We start from the raw sequence: 19,016 nt of genomic DNA on the forward strand, positions 1-19,016 counted from the left end.
AGTGGTCTCATACAATATTTGTCCTTTTGCATCTGACTAATTTCACTCAGCACAATGTCTTCCAGGTTCCTCCATGTTATGAAATCTTTCACAGATTCGTCACTGTTCTTTATCGATGCGTAGTATTCCATTGTGTGAATATACCATAATTTATTTCACCATTCATCCGTTGATGGACACCTTGGTTGCTTCCAGCTTTTTGCTATTGTCAACAGAGCTGCAATAAACATGGGTGTGCATACATCTGTTCGTGTAAAGGCTCTTATTTCTCTAGGGTATAGTCTGAGGAGTGGGATTTCTGGGTTGTATGGTAGTTCTATTTCTAACTTTTTAAGAAAACGCCAGATAGATTTTCAAAGCGGTTGTACCATTTGACATTCCCAGCAGCAGTGTATAAGAGTTCCAATCTCTCCGCAGCCTCTCCAAAATCTATTATTTTGTGTTTTTTGATTTAATGCCAGCCTTGTTGGAGTGAGATGGAATCACGTCGTAGTTTTAATTTGCATTTCTCTAACGGCTAATGATCGAGAGCATTTTCTCATGTATCTGTTAGCTGCCTGAATATCTTCTTTAATGAAGTGTGTGTTCATATCCTTTGCCCACTTTTTGATTGGGTTGTTTGTCTTTTTGTGGTTGAGTTTTAACAGAATCATACAGATTTTAGAGATCAGGCGCTGGTCGGAGATGTCATAGCTGAAGATTTTTTCCCAATCTGTAAGTGGTCTTTTTACTCTTTTGGTGAAGTCTTTAGATGAGCATAGGTGTTTGATTTTTAGGAGCTCCCAGTTATCTGGTTTCTCTTCATCATTTTTAGTAATGTTTTGTATTCCGTTTATGCCTTGTATTAAGGCTCCTAACGTTGTGGGACAGGTATTTTTAAAGTATCTTGCATTGAGACAAGTTTTGGTCTCTCAAGTCACGTAATGGCCACACTACTCCTTACTTATAACTACCTTGTTACCTGACATTTTGCATTTATGACAACTTTGAAAAAATTCTCAGGTGGCACCTCCAATGGACTATGCCCAGGGTCCCCTCCTCAGGCCACTCCAAATGATACATCAGAGGCTCCAGTGATGGCTGAGCCATGTGAGGGACCATGGCTGATGGGCTGGAGGACACCTTCTCCCATTCAACCTTGATGTCTCCCTCCTGCCACAGAAGGCACAGCAATGGGCAGACAACATGAGGTCAGGGTGGGCAGGGGGAGGCTGGGTGAGAGCTCGAAGGTGCCAGGGAGGTAGGTGGGGAGAGGTGGGAAGAGAAGGCAGAGAGAAGGAGGCTGTGGTGGGGGGGGGGCTACAGGGCTGGGGCGGTGGGAGGACAAGCAGGCAGTGGGAGTCAGAAGGTGGGCAGAAGGATGTCAGTCATTCATGGTGCTACATCTGGATTCTAGATTTTCTTTAAAAAAGACAAGTGGTTATTAAACTTTTACACAGAGAAAAATCCATTTCTAAAAATATATATGTATATTTTTTAATTACACAGGCGTGTTGTTGTTAGTTGCCATGGAGTTGTTTCCAACTCATAGCGACCCTATGTGCAACAGAATGAAATACTGCCTGGTCCTGCACCATCCTCACAACTGTTGTTTGTTTGAATCCATTGTTGCAACCACTGTGTCAGTTCATCTTGTTGAGGGTCTTCCTCTTTTTAGCTAATCCTCTACCAAGCATGATGTCCTTCTCTAGGGACTGGTCCCTCCTGATAATACGTCCAAAATATGCGGGAAGTCTTGCCATCCTTGCTTCTAAGGAGCACTCTGGCTGTACTTCTTTCAAGACAGGTTTTTCCTTCTTCTGGCAGTCCAGGGTATATTCAATATTCTTTGCCAACACCATAATTCAAAGGCTTTGATTATTCTGTCTTCTTTATTCACTGTCCAGCTTTCAAATGCATATGCAGTGAATGAAAACACCACAGCTTGGGTCAGGCACACCTTAGTTCTCAAAGTGACATCTTTGCTTTTCAACACTTTAAAGAGGTCTTTGCAGCAGATTTGCCCAATGCAACACATCATTTGACTCCTTGACTGCTGCTTCCATGTTGTTAATTGTGGATCCAAGTAAAATGAAATCTTTGACAATGTCAATCTTTTCTCCATTTAACATGATGTTGCTTATTGGCCCAGTTGTGAGGATTTTTGTTTCTTTATGTTGAGGTGTAATACATACTGAAGGCTATGGTCTTTGATCTTCATCAGTAAGCGCTTCAAGTCCTCTTCACTTTTAGCAAGCAAGGTTGTGCCATTTGCATATCACAGGTTGTTAATGAGTCTTCCTCCAATCCTGATGCTGAGTTCTTCTTTATATAGTCCAGTTTCTCAGATTATTTGCTCAGCATACAGATTGAATAAGTATGGTGAAAAGATACAACTCTGATGCACCAAAAGCCAAAAACCCATTGCCTTCGAGTTAATTCCCACTATTAGCAACCCTACAGGACAGTATAACTGCCCCATTCCATTTCCAAGGAGCAGCTGGTGGTTTCTAACCACTGACCTTTTGGTTAACACACACCTTTCCTGATTTTAAACCGTGCAGTATCTCCTTGTTCTGTTCATACGACTGCCCTTGTTCTATGTATAGGTTCCTCATGAGCACAATTAAGTGTTCTGGAATTCCCATTCTGTAACGTTATCCATAATTTTACAGTCAAGTGCCTTTGTATAGTCAATAAAACACAGGTAAACATCTTTCTGGTATTCTCTTCTTTCAGTCAAGATCCATCTATTAAAAAAAAATTACACAGGCTAAATTACTTAAAAAATGAACCATCAATGTTTTTTTAAATCCTTACACAATTCTCAAAATACAATATAGGAAAATGTTCTTTAACTTATTTCAGAAAAAAGAACAAAGCTTGAATCATCTATTTTGATTAATCCACCACTCATTTTTTTTTTTTTTTCTTCTGAGGGGGAAGAAATGTAAGAATCAGCAGCTATGGGAATAACCAAAGCCTGGAAGGATATTCCTGGGTGATAATCTGAGTCAGCTGAAAGTCTGGCATGGTTCCAGAGGACCCCAGTATGCCATTCATGGGAGAACAGTATTGGTCAGGCTCCTGCAGAAGCACCCAGCAAGACACATGATGTCTGTGATGCAAAAGCTTTGGTTGGAAAGAAAAATTGCTTCAGACTTTGGCTTCAACCAGGAAAAGACTACACTAAAGAAATTATATATGTCCACCTTCCTGCTCATTAATCAGTCTGTCTGCCCGTTCTTCTATCTATCCATATCTCTCTGTCTGTCCATCTATTCTAAAATCACCAGCTTTTAATAAAGCACTACAGGTTCTAAAGTGTTTGGCAACATAGACAACACGAGAGCAACTGCCCTCTACAAGACTGGTAGTGTACATCATCAGTTCTATTTCCATAAATGTTTCTGAAAATTCGAAGGAATACACGGGCATTCATAAGAAATTACATTAGATTCACTGTACCAGTCATAGGCTCATGATACGGGAAGGAACCTTGTGCACTCATGTAGAAGGACACAGAAAAGAATGAGTCTACTCACATAAAAAAGAAAACACATGGCTATATAGACTAAAGATTTCTAAAAGAACAGGAAGCAGACATGCAAAAATAAACACAATCTATAAAGCACCAGAGTGTGCACATTTAGAACAATTGGACTAACATGTCAAGCAATGGTAGGGATACCTGTGTCATAAATAATAAAATTTTACTCAGACAGTGCTTACTGTTTGCTAATGTTGCCTCTGAATTTTAAGGTCAGTAATAATTCGATGGCACTAGTATTATTATTTATTTAATACAAATTACATTAAGCTTTCTTTTAGGTATAAAATTTTATCAAAATGCCATGAAATTATATCATGTAAAAAATAAAAACAACAACAAATAGCACACTGGGAGAATGAGCAACGTTTAAATTAAGTACCTTCAATTTTCCCTGAACTCAAGTAATAGCTTCTATTTTATCATATTTTTACAGTTTCCTTGATAGAAAGGCGAGATCAGTAGCAAGATCCTTATTTCAGAATACGTGGTCACCGGCCAGTATTTTTCTCTGGAGGTAAGTTTATCTTCTAACTTTGGAAAGATTACTTTGATCATCATCTTGCTGTTCTCATATATGTTTTACTTTCATCCTGAAATAAGACCAATTCCAGTATAGAGCCCTCAGTTACAAATTATCCACGACCAAAATCATTATACTGGAAAAATGAAGTTTAAACTAGTGTGTTTGAATTATGACATGAAGAAAGGCACTGAAAGGCTCTGTTCTTGAGGTTTCTATTATTTTAAAGCCTGTTTTACCCAATGGCTCAATTCATGGAAATCATAGTATGATGTAAAAACTAAAGTTACAAGCTTGTTTTTAGCTTTTATTACTGTTGTTTTTATTTTTACAGTAAAGCATAGCTCAAGCAAAATGGATACAACTAAGTGTTTTACAGATTAAAAGATGAATTGAAGTATACTGTTTTTAGAGGAAAGGAATCAACCTTTAAACAGTGAATGTGGCCAATTATTTTTTTGATAATGAATATCTGAGTGAATGAGTCTATCAACTAAAGATCAAAAAAAAAAAGGCATTGCACACTTTTAGTGTGAAAAATACAGTGCTGGTTGTTCTGAGTGAGACAAAGATGCATATCTTGCAAAAACCATTGGGAATTAAAATCTAATGAGTCTTAATACATACTACAACATGGATGGACCTGGAAAACATTATTTTGAATAAAATAAGTCAGTCATAAAGGACAGATACTGTATAATCTCAGTTGAAATATCTAGAATAGGCAAATGTATAGATCCAACATTTTGTCAGTGGTTACCGGGGTGGATGGGAGGGAAGTGAAAAGGAAGATACAAAGCCTAGGGAACGTTGAGCTTCTGTTAAGGGTGTTGGAAAAATTCAGGAATGGTTAATGGCGAGGGCTGAACGAGATGATGAACATAATTAATGTCACTGAACTGTATATGGAGCCCTGGTGGCATGGTGGTTAAGTGTTTGGCTGCTAACCAAAAGGTCGGCAGTTCAAATCCACCAGCCGCTCCTTGGAAAATCTATGGGGCGGTTCTATTCCTTCCAATAGGGTCGCTATGAGTTGAAATTGACTCGATGGCAACAGGTTTGGTTTCTGGTTAGAAATGTATATTTGAAAACTGTAGAAATGGCAAATGTTCAGTTACCTATATAATTACAACAATAAAAAAATAAAAAAAAAATTTAACGGGCACTCTTTGGACAAATGATGAATATTTAGAATCTCCCCGTTGCAAAATTTCAGTTTCTTGCTTTTAGCACATTTGACAACATTCACCTTTTCCTCATGGGTTGTCAAGATTAAGGAGCAAAAAGTACTATTTTGCTCAAGGAAGTTGCATATATTCACAGACGTAAAGACGTGTAAATAGATGGTTCCTGCCTCTAGGAAGCTTACATCATTTTTTCTTTTTTAAATAGACATGACTCAAACAATCACACTAATGAATGTGTAATTTTAGGTAACTGCTGTGAAGAAAAGGTGTACATGAACAAGTTCTCTGAGAGGGTGAGAGAGTATGACAAAGAAGTCTGATCTGGACTAGGGTGGGGTGTTGTGAGGCAGGGCTTCCCTCAGAAAGTGACATTTTCAGTGAGCCTAGGAAGCTTCGCTGCTGGGGAAGGGGTGAATGGTAAGGTGGGAGGGTAGGGAGGGGATGAGGAGTGAGGGCAGAAGAGCATTTCAGAATGAAGGCACTGTGTCTTGGGGAGCACAGCACATTTTTGAAAAATAAAGAATGATAAAAAGTCATTATGGCTGAGTGCAGATACTAAGGGGTAAAGAATTTAAGATGCCCATTGCTATCAGGTCAATTCCAACTCATGGTGACCCCACAGGACAGAGTAGATCTGCCCTACAGTGTTTTCAAGGAACAGGTGATGGATTCGAATTGCTGACTTTTTGGTTAGCAGCCAAGCTCTTACCTGCTGTGCCACCAGGGCTACAGAATTTAAGTAACACAACTCAATTATCTCATCTTGCCAGAAGCAAAGAAAATGGAAACGTAGGGCAGAAATCTAATTTATAAACAGGGAAAGTTTATTGTAAAGAATTATTAACTATAACAGGTGATTTGAGGGATGAGGGATTCGCTTCCAAGGGGTAAATATAATTCTAAAGAATACAGGAATATCAGATATAGAGAGCAGCCCCTAAGCCTAAGACTAAGACAGAGCACACAAAGAAGAAGCAAGTCTGGAAAAGGCTCTCTTCACCCCTTGTCCCACCTACACAGATCCAGAAAAATTTTCTGAGGTACATGCCAGCAAAATTTGCTGGGAAGTCACCCAAATGGGAGACAGGAAAAGCCGGGAGGTGCTACATCAGTGGCAATTGCTGGGAAACCACTGTCTCGAATTCTAGGGAAAGCTGGAGCCTATAAAGGGGAGCACACCAGGACCAGGAAGCCCTTTCCTCCTCCGCCCTCCCTCCAGTGCCTTCTACTGACAAGTTTAACGCAGTGCCAGCTAGCAAAGGAGAACTGTACAGGTCCAGCCTAAGAATGTTTTAAAAAAAAAAAAAAACAGTCCATTTCAGCTCACTAATTCCTAGGCTATTGATCTTCAAGCGTTCCATTTAATTTTTGACATCTTCAAATTTTCCTTGATTCGTACTTCTTACATTCCATGTTCTGATTACTAACAGTTGTCTGCAGTTGTTTCTTCTCACATTGAGTGGTGCCACATCAGCAAATGAAGGTCCCGAAAGCTTTACTTCATCCACATCATTAAGGCTGCCTCTACTTTGAGGAGGCAGCTCCTCCCTAGTCGTATTTTGAGTGCCTTCCAACCCGAAGGGCTCATTATCTGGCAGTATATCAGACAATGTTTCGCTGCTATTCATAAGGCTTTCACGGGCCAATTTGTCTCAGAAGCAGATCGTCAGGTCCTTCTTCCCAGTCTGTGTTAGTCTGGAAGCTCCACTGAAACCTGTCCACTATGGGTGACCCTGATAGTATTTGAAATACCAGCGGCATAGCTTCCAGCATCCTAGCAACATGCAAGCCACCACAGTACGACAAAGTGACAGATGAGTGGTCTACTGTGCTGGGAATGACAAACTGAAGAGGAATGGCATCACATTTATTGTCAAAAAGAACATTTCAAGATCTATCCTGAAATACAACACTGAAAGTGATAGGATAATACCCACACACCTACAAAGAAGGCCAGTTAATACAGCTATTATTCAAATTTATATACCAACCACTAATGCCAAAGTTGAAGAAACTGAAGATTTTTACCAGCTTCTGCAGTCTGAAATTGATCAAACACGCAATCAAGATGTATTGATAATTACCAGTGGTTGGAAGGCAAAAGCTGGTAACATAAAAGGATCAGTAGTTGGAAATTATGGTCTTGGTGACAGAAACAATGCTGGAGATCGTATGATAGAATTTTGCAAGAGCAACAGCCTATTCATTGAAAATACTTTTTTCAACAACATAAATGGCAACTGTATACGTGGACCTTACCAGATGAAAAACACGGGAATCGAATCGACTACATCTGTGGAAAGAGACAATGGAGAAGCTCAATATCATCAGTCAGAATAAGGCCAGGGGCCAACTGCAGAACAGACCATCAATTGCTTACATGCAAGTACAAGTTGAAGCTGAAGGAAATTAAAACAAATAATGATAGCCAAAGTATGATCTTGAGTATAATTCCACCTGAATCTGGAGACCATCTCAAAAATATATTTGACACATTGAACACTAATAACCAAAGATCAGATAAGTGATGGGATGGCATCAAGGACATCATACATGAAGAACGCAAAAGGTCATTAAAAAGACAGGAAAGAAAGAAAAGACCACAGTGGACATCAGAAGAGGCGCTGAAACTTGCTCTTGAACAGAAGATTTCAAAGGGTGGCTCAAGAAGACAAAGTATTAGAATGACATGTGCAAAGACCTCGAGTTAGAAAGCCAAAATGGAAGAACACGCTCGGCATTTCTCAAGCTGAAAGAACTGAAGAAAAAATTCCAGCCTTGAGTTGTAATACTGAAGGATTCTATTGAATGATGAAGGAAGCATCAAAAGAAGATGGGAGGAATTTACAGAGTCACTGTACCAAAAAGAATTGGTCAATGATGTTCAACCAATTCAGGAGGTAGCATATGGTTCAGAACCAATGGTACTGAATGAAGAAGTCCAAGCTGCACTGAAGGCATTGGTAAAAAACTAGGCTACAGGAATTGACGGAACACCAATTTATTTATTTATATTGTGCTTTAAGTGAAAGTTTACAAATCAAGTCAGTCTCTCATACAAAAATTTATATACACCTTGCTATTAAAAAAAAAATTTTTTTTTTCTTCTATGTACTCCTAGTTGCTTTCCCCTTAATGAGACAGCATACTCCTTCTCTCCAACCTGTACTCCCCGTGTCCATTCACCCAGCTTCTGTCCTCCTTTGCCTTCTCATCTCCCCTCCAGACAGGAGCTGCCCACGTAGTCTCATGTGTCTACTTGTGCCAAGAACAGGATATCAAGTTAGATGTTTCAACAAATGGATGCAACACTGGAAGCACTCACTCATCTATGCCAAGAAATTTGAAAGACAGCTACTGACCAACTGACTAGAAAAGATCCACATTTGTGCCCATTCCAATGAACAGACACAGGGAACCTCGGGTGGAAAGGGGAGGGCATGCTGTCACATTGTGGGGATTGCAACTAATGTCACAAACAATATGTGTATAAATTTTTGGTTGAGAAACTAATTTGAGCTGTAAACTTTCACCTAAAGCAATAAAACAAAATAAATCATCCTTATAACTAATAAACTTTCATTCATTTTCTTCTGACAGTTTATATTTGATCATAATAGCTTTCTCTGGGTGCCCGTTAAGAACTGAGCAGTATGGTAATAAGGTATCAAAATGCTGATGAAACACCAGAAATGCCTGTAGACTGTAACTACATTAGAGGGAAGTGTATGGACCCTGAAGTCATCAGGCTTTATTGAGGAGGTCCTTGAAGAATGAGTGGCATTTTTAAGAGGATAATGGGGGGAGGGGGTGGTAGAGTTGGCACACCAGGAAAGAGGGAGACCTCTAAGCCCAGAGGTGGGCCTGTGGTTACCACGGCCCCAGTAGAGAAATGGCAGTTGATGCCTTTACTCTCAGCCCGTCACTACTTTAATGAATATTTCAGCTTTACTTTTACTCTACATTGTTATTTAAGATGTTATGATATGAAGTAAGGGCATACTGTAGTCTCCTTTTGTCTCTTACTATTAGATTACAACCAGAAGACGACAATGAAATGGGTGACAAATTCACAATCTAAATTGACTCTAAAACCAAGCGTTCACTGAAACACCTACCCTTCTTGTTTTAGAACGTACATGAACTAATTTGGAGAACAGAATACAACAAACATGCAATTTGTTAAACATCATGGATTTAAAAAAATCACAGGATTGAGTCCTTAACCTTTTTTTCATAAAAGATTAGCTGGGATACCTTTTCTATTTATTTTAAGGAGATATTTTCAGAACAAAACACTTTATAATGGCCCATACTGAAGGAATTCATGTCAGCCTCAAATTAGGGCCTGTGGCATAGTGGTTAAGAGCTCAGCTGCTAACCAAAAGGTTGGCGATTTGAATCCACCAGCTGTTCCTTGGAAACCCTATGGGGCAGTTCTACTCTGTCCTATAGGGTCGCTATGAGTTGGAATTAACTTGATGGCAAAGTGTTTGGTTTTGGCTTTTTATCATTTACCCATGACAACTGACTTCAAATTTTAACTGACTTCAAAACAATATGTATGATTTCATTCTTGAATTAGTTATGGAAAAGAATCTAATATGCACAATCTGTGTATCTTCATAATCTTTTCAAATTAAGAAACACAAATGATGCATGTGAATAGTGTTCTCACTTCGGGAGGAACAGAGAAATCAGTAAATTAATGTAGAGGGATTAGTGAGATACCCTATTGACCTGAACGACTTTACCTGCTGAGCAGTTTACACACAGTCACTAATTTACAGGCTGGGGAGATCTTACTGTTTATTCTATCTTCCTCCTAATATATTCTTCAAAAAACCTTTCAAAACAATGCTGTAACTTGTAGGCATAGACATGGTACCATAATCATCCAGACAAGTGATAAAAAGAAATGAATTCAGTGTTGTATAGCATGTGTAAAAGGCCACATTTTGTTTAACTTTCATAGTATTACAAGGAGAATCAAAAATCAAAGAAATAAACTCTTTTTTTTTTTTTTTTGGTTTAGAGCATTTGAGTTTGACTTTCAGCCCCAACACTTACCCACTATGTAAACTTGACCAGGCTGCTTACCCTCTCTGTGTCCAAGTATCTGATCTGTGAAAACCTCATAAGGGTTGTAAGGACTGAATGAGGTAATCCACATTAAGTTCTTGAGCACAATACACTGAATAAGCACCTGCTGTGTTGTTATTTTTGTGTTGTTATTGTTTTGAGGACAGCTACCTCCCTGGTTTCATAGTAACAAAATGTGGCTAATAGCTTGTATAACTCTTGAAGTTTTCAGATATATATAAATGTGCTGGACAATATAATCCAAATATTTCTCTATTTGCTTCATGGAATTGTAGGGGAAAATACTTAAGGGGAAATTTCTATTGGCTTTTAGTAAGGTTAGGCAAAGAATCTTTTTTCCTGTCTTTGGGGAGGGTTGTGTTTTCTGATCAATGGCAATGTTTGGTCTTTGCTTACCACGTAGAATCATTTTTGTATTGAGTCATTTTTGATGAATCAATGCAGCAGAAATGATTAGTGCCTGTTCACACATTGGTTTATGCTTCAGTGTAATTGAAAGAAAGAGGTTAATTTAAAACATTGAAGAACCTGTCTTTGACACAAGTCAGTCAATAAAGATTCCCTTATGAATCAGAGAGAAGGGAATTGGTGCTATTGGAGGCATCTTTAATTTTCTCACAATCTAAAATGTAGGTATAATTATTTTCATTTTAAAGTTGAGGAAACTGAGTCTCAGAGAACTTTAACTTTCCTAAGATCATGAAGGGAAAGAAATACAAAGAATTAAGCCATTTTTGACCGAGAGGAGAGAACGATTCTCAAATGTACAGATATGGAGCAGTACCAGGGTGAAAAGCAATGATGTTGATTTGTTCTCCATCAACAATAAGTCAAGGCAGCTGGGTGGCACAAATGGTTAAGCACTCATCTAGTAGCCAAAAGGTTGGCAGTTCAAATCCACCCAGGGGCGCCTTGAAAGACAGGCCTGATAATCTGCTTCTGAAAGGTCACGGCCTTGAAAATCCTATGGAGCAGTTCTATTCTGCACATATGGGGTCACCGAGAGTCAGAATCGACTCGAGGACAACCAAATACAATAAGGTTAGAGAAGAAAATTGAATTTAAAGTGCCATACAAAATCAATAATTGTAAACACTGTTATGACGCGATGGCTGCACCTATAAAATTCCCAAACAAATGCCAGTTAAACATAAAACAAAAAAAACCAAACCTGTTGCTGTCGAGTCGATTCCGACTCATAGCAACACTATAGGGCAGAGTAGAACTGTCCCATAGGGTTTCCAAGGAGTGACTGGTGGATTGGAACTGCCCACCTTTTGGTTGGCAGCTGGGTGCTTAACCACTTCATCCCCAGGGCTTCCCAGTTAAGCATGCTTGGTGGAAAAAGTCAAACTATTCATTTGATATAATATAGACAAAATAATCACTTGTTTGAGCAACTTCACTTTTCACTTGGGTTTTCTTCATTACATATAGCTGTTGTTGTCATCGTTAGTTGTCATGGAATTGGGTCTGACTCATAGTGACCTGGTATACAACTGAATGAGATGATGCCTGGTCCAGAGTCATCCTCCCAATCAGAATGTTCGAGTCCATCTTTGGGCTACTGTGCCAGTCCATCTCACCAAGGGTCTTCCACACCCTCACTGGCCCTCTTTATCTCACCAAACACAATGCCCTCCTCCAACAATCAATCCCTCCTGATGACTTGTCCAAGGCAAGTGAATCGGATAATATGCTGTCATGGTTTCCATTCACTAGTTTTCAGAAGTAGATCGTCTGGCCTTTTTTCCCAGTCTGTCTTAGTCTTTACTGCTAAAACCTGTCCACCACGGGTGACCCTGCTGATATATGAAGTACTGGTGGCATAACTTCCAGCATCACAGCAACATGTAAGCCACCACAGTCTGACGAACTGACAGATGAGTGGTGGTACACATACGTAAAGCCTAGAAAAATGTACTAATGTGGGCACTAGAATTAGTTTAAACCTAACTTCATTTATTTGTCTCTGACATTTAAAGAAGGGTTTATGAGAAGGAATCAGGTAGAAGTGAAAGTTGAACCATGTAAGGTGCTATTTTTGACAATCCTGTGATTATTCAGCACATGTGAAGTTCAGTAGTTTATCATAAATCTTTGAATAATTAGAAATCAGAACTCTGAGAAGTAGTTGGATAAAAAGCTAAAATGAATTCCTTTTCCACATGCAAATCATGGTTTTATAAATTTAAATATGTAGCTTTAATAATTTAAAATAGTGACATATGTTGGCTTATTTTCCTTTTTTCTGAATTTTTACATTTATATTGAAAAAAAGAAATAAAAATCAAGCCTTTTTAGCTGTAAAGAAATTGTAAAATCTGTAACAACAGGATAGCTTTAGGTATCTTTCTTCAGTGGTTACTTTCTAGCATTAAAAAAAAAAAGACGTCTTTTTCTATATACCTTTTTTAAAAATCAGCATACTTACAGATTCACTTCTCTGACAAGCTCCCAGTTTACTGGAAAGGTACAGGGTAACTATGATGAGTTCAGAAGATTTTGAAACCTTAAACCTATTTTATAACTGTGCAAGCTACATGGTATTTTTTTTTTTTATTAACTTTTATTGAGCTTCAAGTGAACGTTTACAAATCAAGTCAGACTGTCACATATAAGTTTATATACACCTTACTCCGTACTCCCACCTGCTCTCCCCCTAATGAGTCAGCCCTTCCAGTCTCTCCTTTCGTGACAATTTTGCCAGCTTCCAACTCTCTCTATCCTCCCATCCCCCCTCCAGACAGGAGATGCCAACACAGTCTCAAGTGTCCACCTGATATAATTAGCCCACTCTTTATCAGCATCTCTCTCCTACCCACTGTCCAGTCCCTTTCATGTCTGATGAGTTGTCTTCGGGAATGGTTCCTGTCCTGTGCCAACAGAAGGTTTGGGGACCATGACCGCCGGGATTCCTCTAGTCTCAGGCAGACCATTAAGAATGGTCTTTTTATCAGAATTTGGGGTCTGCATCCCACTGATCTCCTGCTCCCTCCGGGGTTCTCTGTTGTGCTCCCTATCAGGGCAGTCATCTATTGTGGCCGGGCACCAACTAGTTCTTCTGGTCTCAGGATAATGTAGGTCTCTGGTTCATGTGGCCCTTTCTGTCTCTTGGGCTCTTAGTTATCGTGTGACCTTGGTGTTCTTCATTCTGCTTTGCTCCAGGTGGGTTGAGAGCAATTGATGCATCTTAGTTGGCTGCTTGTTAGCATTTAAGACCCGAGACGCCACATTTCAAAGTGGGATACAGAATGTTTTCATAATGGAATTATTTTGCCAATTGACTTAGAAGTCCCCTTAAACCATGGTCCCCAAACCCCCGCCATTGCTCCGCTGACCTTTGAAGCCTTCAGTTTATCCCGGAAACTTCTTTGCATTTGGTCCAGTCCAATTGGGCTGACCTTCCATGTATTGAGTGTTGTCCTTCCCTTCACCTAAAGCAGTTCCTATCTACTAATTAATCAGTAAAAAACCCTCTCCCACCCTCCCTTCCTGCCCCCCTCGTAACCACAAAAGTATGTGTTCTTCTCAGTTTATACTATTTCTCAAGATCTTATAATAGTGGTCTTATACAATATTTGTCCTTTTGCCTCTGACTATTTTTGCTCAGCATAATGCCTTCCAGGTTCCTCCATGTTATGAAATCTTTCACAGATTCGTCACTGTTCTTTATCGATGCGTAGTATTCCACTGTGTGAATATACCACAATTTATTTCACCATTCATCCATCGATGGACACCTTGGTTGCTTCTAGCTTTTTGCTACTGTCAACAGAGCTGCAATAAACATGGGTGTGCATATATCTGTTTGTGTGAAGGCTCTTATTTCTCTAGGGTTTATTCCGAGGAGTGGGATTTCTGGGTTGTATGGTAGTTCTATTTCTAACTTTTTAAGAAAACGCCAGATAGATTTTCAAAGCGGTTGTACCATTTTACATTCTCACCAGCAGTGTATAAGAGTTCCAATCTCTCCGCAGCCTCTCCAAAACTTATTATTTTGTGTTTTTTGGATTAATGCCAGCCTTGTTGGAGTGAGATGGAATCTCATCGTACTTTTAATTTCCATTTCTCTAATGGCTAATGATCGAGAGCATTTTCTCATGTATCTGTTAGCTGCCTGAATATCTTCTTTAGTGAAGTGTGTGTTCATATCCTTTGCCCACTTCTTGATTGGGTTGTTTGTCTTTTTGTGGTTGAGTTTTGACAGAATCATATGGATTTTAGAGATCAGGCGCTGGTCGGAGATGTCATAGCTGAAAATTCTTTCCCAGTCTGTAAGTGGTCTTTCTACTCTTTTGGTGAAGTCTTTAGATGAGCATAGGTGTTTGATTTTTAGGAGCTCCCAGTTATCGGGTTTCTCTTCGTCATTTTTGGTAATGTTTTGTATTCTGTTTATGCCTTGTATTGGGCTCCTAAGGTTGTCCCTATTTTTTCTTCCATGATCTTTATCGTTTTAGTCTTTATGTTTAGGTCTTTGATCCACTTGGAGTTAGTTTTTGTGCTTGGCGTGAGGTATGGGTCCTGTTTCATTTTTTTGCAAATGGATATCCAGTTATGCCAGCACCATTTGTTAAAAAGACTATCTTTTCCCCAATTAACTGACACTGGGCCTTTGTCAAATATCAGCTGCTCATATGTGGATGGATTTTTATCTGGGTTCTCAATTGTGTTCCATTGGTCTATGTGTCTGTTGTTGTACCAGTACCAGGCTGTTTTGACTACTGTGGCTGTATAATAGGTTCTGAAATCAGGTAGAGTGAGGCCTCCCACTTTCTTCTTCTTTTTCAGTAATGCTTTGCTTATCCGAGGCTTCTTTCCCTTCCATATGAAGTTGGTGATTTGTTTCTCTATCACCTTAAAAAATGACATTGGAATTTGGATCAGAAGTGCATTGTATGTATAGATGGCTTTTGGTAGAATAGACATTTTTACTATGTTAAGTCTTCCTATCCATGAGCAAGGTATGTTTTTCCACTTAAGTATGTTCTTTTTAATTTCTTGTAGTAGAGCTTTGTAGTTTTCTTTGTATAGGTCTTTTACATCCTTGGTAAGATTTATTCCTAAGTATTTTATTTTCTTGGGGGCTACTGTGAATGGTATTGATTTGGTTATTTCCTCTTCGATGTTCTTTTTGTTGATGTAGAGGAATCCAAGTGATTTTTGTATGTTTATCTTATAACCTGAGACTCTGCCAAACTCTTCTATTAGTTTCAGTAGTTTTCTGGAGGATTCCTTTGGGTTTTCTGTGTATAAGATCATGTCATCTGCAAATAGAGATAAGTTTACTTCCTCTTTGCCAATCCGGATGCCCTTTATTTCTTTGTCTAGTCTAATTGCTTTGGCTAGGACTTCTAGCACAGTGTTGAATAAGAGCGGTGATAAAGGGCATCCTTGTCTGGTTCCTGTTCTCAAGGGAAATGCTTTCAGGCTCTCTCCATTTAGAGTGATGTTGGCTGTTGGCTTTGCATAGATGCCCTTTATTATGTTGAGGAATTTTCCTTCAATTCCTATTTTGGTAAGAGTTTTTATCATGAATGGGTGTTGGACTTTGTCAAATGCCTTTTCTGCATCAATTGATAAGATCATGTGGTTTTTGTCTTTTGTTTTATTTATATGGTGGATTACATTAGTGTTTTTCTAATATTAAACAAGCCTTGCATACTTGGTATAAATCCCACTTGGTCGTGGTGAATTATTTTTTTGATACGTTGTTGAATTCTATTGGCTAGAATTTTGTTGAGGATTTTTGCATCTATGTTCATGAGGGATATAGGTCTATAATTTTCTTTTTTTGTGATGTCTTTACCTGGTTTTGATATCAGGGAGATGGTGGCTTCATAGAACGAGTTGGGTAGTATTCCATCATTTTCTATGCTTTGAAATACCTTTAGCAGTAGTGGTGTTATCTCTTCTCTGAAAGTTTGGTAGAACTCTGCGGTATAGCCATCCGGACCAGGGCTTTTTTTTGTCGGGAGTTTTTTGAGTACCGTTTCAATCTCTTTTTTTTGTTATGGATCTATTTAGTTGTTCTACTTCTGATTGTGTTAGTTTAGGTAGGTAGTGTTTTTCCAGGAATTCATCCGTGTCTTCTAGGTTTGCAAATTGGTTAGAGTACAATTTTTCGTAATAATCTGATATGATTCTTTTAATTTCAGTTGGATCTGTTGTGATGTGGCCCTTCTCGTTTCTTATTCAGGTTATTTGTTTCCTTTCTTGTATTTCTTTAGTCAGTCTAGCCAATGGTTTATCAATTTCGTTAATTTTTTCAGAGAACCAGCTTTTGGCTTTGTTAATTCTTTCAATTGTTTTTCTGTTCTCTAATTCATTTTTTTTGAAAAAAAAATTTTTTTTTTTTAATTCATTTAGTTCAGCTCTAATTTTTATTATTTGTTTTCTTCTGGTGCCTGATGGATTCTTTTGTTGCTCACTTTCTATTTGTTCAAGTTGTAGGGACAGTTCTCTGCTTTTGGCTCTTTCTTCTTTTTGTATGTGTGCATTTATCGATATAAATTGGCCTCTGAGCACTGCTTTTGCTGTGTCCCAGAGGTTTTGATAGGAAGTATTTTCATTCTTGTTGCATTCTATGAATATCCTTATTCCTTCCTTAATGAGTTCTATAACCCAGTCTTTTTTCAGGAGGGTATTGTTCAGTTTCCAAGTATTTGATTTCTTTTCCCTAGTTTTTCTGTTATTGATTTCTAGTTTTATTGCCTTGTGGTCTGAGAAGATGCTTTGTAATATTTTGATGTTTTGGATTCTGCAAAGGTTTGTTTTATGACCTAATATGTGGTCTATCCTAGAGAATGTTCCATGTGCGCTAGAAAAGAAAGTATACTTTGCAGCAGTTGGGTGGAGAGTTCTGTATAAGTCAATGAGGTCAAGTTGGTTGATTGTTGTAATTAGGTCTTCCATGTCTCTATTGAGCTTCTTACTGGATGTCCTGTCCTTCTCCGAAAGTGGTGTGTTCAAGTCTCCTACTATAATTGTGGAGGTGTCTATCTCGGTTTTCAGTTCTGTTAAAATTTGATTTATGTATCTTGCAGCCCTGTCATTGGGTGCATAAATATTTAATATGGTTATATCTTCCTGATCAATTGTCCCTTTTATCATTATGTAGTGTCCTTCTTTATCCTTTGTGGTGGATTTGAGTTTAAAGTCTATTTTGTCAGAAATTAATATTGCTACTCCTCTTCTTTTTTGCTTATTGTTTGCTTGATATATTTTTTTCCATCCTTTGAGTTTTAGTTTGTTTGTGTCTCTAAGTCTAAGGTGTGTCTCTTGTAGGCAGCATATAGACGGATCGTGTTTCTTTATCCAGTCCGAGACTCTCTGTCTCTTTATTGGTGCATTTAGTCCCTTTAGATTCAGCGTAATTATAGATAAGTGTTTAGTGTTGTCATCTTGATGCCTTTTTATATGTGTTGTTGACAATTTCATTTTTCCACTTACTTTTTTTGTGCTGAGACGTTTTTCTTTGTGAATTGTGAGATCCTCATTTTCATAGTATTTGACTTTATGTTTGTTGAGTCGTTACGTTTTTCTTGGCTTTTATTTTGAGTTATGGAGTTGTTATACCTCTTTGTGGTTACCTTAATATTTACCCCTATTGTTCTAAGTAAAAACCTAACTTGTATTGTCCTATATCGCCTTGTATCCCTCTCCATATGGCAGTTCTATGGCACCTGTATTTAGTCCCTCTTTTTTACATATTGACTTCAATGATTCCGTGTTTTGAGCATTTTTTTTTTTAATCTTAATTTGTTTTTGGATTTCCCTATTTGAGTTGCTATCAGGATGCTCTGTTTTGTGACCTTGTGTTGTGCTGGTATCTGATATTATTGGTTTTCTGACCAAACAATTTCCTTTAGTATTTCTTGTAGCTTTGGTTTGGTTTTTGCAAATTCTCTAAACTTGTGTTTATCTGTAAATATCTTAATTTCGCCTTCATATTTCAGAGAGAGTTTTGCTGGATATATGATCCTTGGCTGGCAGTTTTTCTCCTTCAGTGCTCTGTATATGTCATCCTATTGCCTTCTTGCCTGCATGGTTTCTCCTGAGTAGTCTGAACTTATTCTTATTGATTCTCCCTTGAAGGAGATCTTTCTTTTCTCCCTGGCTGCTTTTAAAATTTTCTCTTTATCTTTGGTTTTGGCAAGTTTGATGATAATATGTCTTGGTGTTTTTCTTTTTGGATCAATCTTAAATGCCTTTCGATGAGCATCTTGGATAGATATCCTTTCGTCTTTCATGATGTCAGGGAAGTTTTCTGTCAGCAGATCTTCAACTATTTTCTCTGTGTTTTCTGTTCCCCCCTCCCTGTTCTGGGACTCCAATCACACGCAAGTTATCCTTCTTGATAGAGTCCCACATGATTCTTAGGGTTTCTTCACTTTTTTAAATTCTTTTATCTGATTTTTTTTCAGCTACATTGGTGTTAATTCCCTGGTCCTCCAGATTTCCCATTCTGCATTCTAATTGCTCGAGTCTGCTCCTCTGACTTCCTATTGCGTTGTCTAATTCTGTAATTTTATTGTTAATCTTTTGGATTTCTGCATGCTGTCTCTCTATGGATTCTTGCAACTTATTAATTTTTCCACTATGTTCTTGAATAATCTTTTTGAGTTCTTCAACTGTTTTATCAGTGTGTTTCTTGGCTTTTTCTGCAGTTTGC

This window comes from Loxodonta africana, chromosome 1 (assembly GCF_030014295.1).
Source record: "Loxodonta africana isolate mLoxAfr1 chromosome 1, mLoxAfr1.hap2, whole genome shotgun sequence".
NCBI lineage: Eukaryota > Metazoa > Chordata > Mammalia > Proboscidea > Elephantidae > Loxodonta > Loxodonta africana.